Raw genomic sequence first — 3,754 nt, 5'->3', positions numbered from 1 at the left:
CTAGCATAAACAGGGGCCCCTGAGGCTAGTGTGAGGTGCACTTGGTGATTGACTCAAAGGATGATGGAGTCTGAGCATTTATCCCAGGGGACAGTACCAGAACAAAGGAGGAGAGAGGCTGTGCCACTTGGTCTTGGGAAAACCCAGGGTCCTGCCAGGGGAGGGTGCTTGCGGGGGTAGGGACAGGAAGGAGCCACCAGGCAGGAAAGACCTGAGCTAAGGCAAAATGGGATGGTTCCACAGCCCTAGGCTGCCCTGGGCAGAGGGCAATCCTCCCCTTAGGGCCCAACAGCACCTGGCTGTGCTCAAACCTAAGAGGCACATCAAACAAAGAAAGGATGGCCATCTGGGAAGGTAGGGCTGGTGCTCTCACAGGAGTCTTGAGATTTGTAGAAAAGAAAACGCTTCACCCGCTGTGGGGGGGTCTGCCAGGTGCCCCCCATACACCCTGAAAGTGAAAGTCTTTGACTGTCTTCAGGAGCCTGGCCACGTGCTCAGACTGATATAGATCACTCAGCCCCTAGGAGTGGCCAGGATAGCAAGGGGCCACGAGAGACAACTTCAACCCGGCCTGGACTCCCCAGGACCAGCCGCTCCAGGAAGCTAAGTCAACGATCAGAAGGCTGGCTTCTTTCTCCTGTGTAACACACTGGTACTAATAAGGCCACTGCTGTGCAGATTTACAGAACCTCTGATTTCACAATCACTGAGGGCCTTGCAAGTATTAATTAAGGCTCCAAACCCCTGGAGCCTGGAGCAGATTCTCATTAACCTCATTCTGCAGAGTCTATGACTCTGCTTCCCTCCCAGAACCTGTGGATGTGGCAATGGCTCCAGCCCTGGGAGCCAGGCTGGCAGGGCTCCATCCCATGTCGCAGGGGGGCAGGGTGGGAAAGCTTCGGGTCTCCTGATGACTGTGTGGCACTTATGTCAGAGCTGGGTTCAGACCAGACAGACCACGACTTCTACACAGTAGCTGACATGGAAAGAATTTCCCACCTTAGGCCTTTTTTTTAACAGCATTATTGAGATGTAAGTCACATACCATACACTTCGTCCATCAAAAGCACTCGATTCAATGGCTTCTAGTCTATTCGCAGAGTTGTGCGTCTATGACCACAACCAATTTCAGAACATTTTCATTACCACATTTTCATTGCTACAAAAAGAACCCTGCACTCCTTGGCCATGACTCCGATTTTGCCAATATCTCCTTTTGTCCTAGGCAACCACTAATCTACTTTTTTTCTCTGTAGATGTGCCTGGATTGTTTTTAGTTATTTTTATTGCGATAAAAGATATAACATTTATCATTTTAACCATTTTTAAGCATCCAGTTCAGTGGCCTTAAGTACATTTGCATAGCAGTACAACCATCACCCTTATCCAACTCCAGAACTTTCTCATCTTCCCAAACTCTGTACTTATTAACCATAACTTCCCATCCTTCTTCCCCGCAGCCCCTGGTAACCACTATTCTACCTTCTGTTTCTCACATAAGTATTATCTTTTTGTGTCTGGCTTATTTCACTTAGTGCAACATTTTTAAGGTTCATTCTGGCTTGTTTTTAGTTATGAAATATTTCAACCAAAAGTACAGAAAACAATAAGCAACACACCCCCTTAATTTAACCCATACATCTCAGATTTGTTAAATCTTTTTGTTAGCCTTTTGCTATATTTCTTTTTTTTTTTCTCTCTTTTTGCCGATGTCCTCCCCAGAGCTAATCTAGTTCTGAAGTTAGTGTGTATCTTTCTCATTCATGTTTTGGTATGTTTAAATTTATAACCACAACAATGTATGGTACTAGTTTGTGTTTTTAAAGCATATTTAATGTACAACATGATGACTATACTTAATACTGCCGTATGGTATATTTGAAAGTTGCTAGGAGAATAGATCCTAACAATTCTCATCACAAGAAAAACACATTTCTTTCTTTCTTTCTTTTTTTTTTTTTGTATCTATATGACATGATGGATATTAACTAAACTTACTGTGGTAATTGTTTCACAATATATATGTAAGTCAAGTCATTATGCTATATACTTTAAACTTGTATAGTGCTGTATGTTAACTATATCTCAATAAAAAATAAAAAAGTGTTTTTAAATGTAACTTGATCTGTTTGAAGAATCTGCACATATGAATACAAGGTGTTCAACTATAAAAAAATATTTAAGTGGTGTCGTGGATTATCCACCTTGTCATTTGTTCTTCACTGCACATTGTATTGTTGAGACAGATCCATGTTGGTACATGGAGCTCTGGTTTGCTCATTTTCCCTGATGCACAGTGGGCCTATGTTCAGGGGGTTTATTCAGGGGGTTCCTATATTTAGATGCTCACCAGAACCAGAAGCCAGAACCACTCCTGTCTGAGCTGGGCAGACACAGACATGCTCCCAAACAGAGGACCAGCCATGTAGCAAGAAAACTGAACACATAAGTGGGCCCAGAGACTCGATCCTCCACCCTCAACCCAGACTCTGTGCTCAGAGCTGTGGGGGGGGGGGTATGGTGTGCCCACCAGTGCAGGACCAGCACCTTAGAGAGGGAGCAAGGGTACCATTCTTTGTTCTGTCACCTCAGTCTCTCTTTCTGGATTATAAACTCCCTCGAGAGGCTGACTAGGAATTCCTCTCCCCATGGAAATGTACCCACGCAGACCCTCCAAGCTCACCTGCAGGCCCCCTGGGTTGGGCTCTGGCCACATCTTTCTGCAGGTTTCTCTACACAACTCAGGGAGCCATGTGGCTTGGAGATATTGTGGGGGGATTAACTGGACATGGTGCTGCTGCAGCTGGTAGAGGCATCAATGAATGCTTGCTGAGTGAGTGATCAAATGAGTAGATGGATGAGAAAACATGCAGAGCCCCTGGCACAGTGCCTAGCAGGTGCTCAGAAACAGTGGCTGTGATTATGTGTGTGTGTGTGTGTGTGTGTGTGTGTGTGTGTGCATGTTTAAAGTAAGGTTTAATGAAGTATTATTTACATACAGTAAATCCACACTTTGCAGTATAAAGTTCTGTAAGTTTCGATAAATGCATAGTCATGTAATCATCACCACAATCATTATATAAAATAGTTCCATCACCCCGAAAGTTTCCCTTGTGCCCCTTTGTAGTCAGTTCTCCCATTCCACCCCTTCCCCTAGGCCTTGGCAACCTCTGATCTGTTTTTTGTCCCTGTAGTTTTTCTTTTCCAAAATGTAAGTGGAATCAAAAGTATGGAGCCTTTTGAGTCTAGCTTCTTTCACTTAGCATAACATATTTGAGACTGATCCCTATTGTTGCTCATCCCAGTAGCTGATTCCTCTTTATTGCTGAGTGGTATCCCAAGGTACAGATATACCACAGTTTGTTTATACATTTGCAGATTGAAGGACATTTGGATTGGGGCCATTTTGGGGTGACTATGAATAAAAGGTTGCTATAAAAGGTTGCATACAGGATTTTGTGTGATCTTGAATTTATTTCTCTTGGATAAAGATCTAGGACTGAAATTTCTGGGTTATATAGTGCATGATAAAAAGATGTCAAAGAGTTTTCCAAAGTGGCTGTGCCATTTGCATTCCCTCCATCCATGTCTAAGAGTTCCTGTTGCTTCAAATCCTGACAAGCACTCGGTATTGTCAATTTTTTTCTTTTGGCCATTCTAATAGTTGTGTAGTGGTACCTCCTTGTGACTTTAATTTGCATTAATCATTTCCCTAATGATTAATGATGATGAATTGATGTGTTTTATTGCCAGT

Source organism: Pteropus vampyrus, unplaced genomic scaffold, assembly GCF_000151845.1.
Source record: "Pteropus vampyrus isolate Shadow unplaced genomic scaffold, Pvam_2.0 Scaffold394, whole genome shotgun sequence".
Classification (NCBI taxonomy): Eukaryota; Metazoa; Chordata; class Mammalia; order Chiroptera; family Pteropodidae; genus Pteropus; species Pteropus vampyrus.
This window is presented reverse-complemented; position numbering follows the sequence as displayed.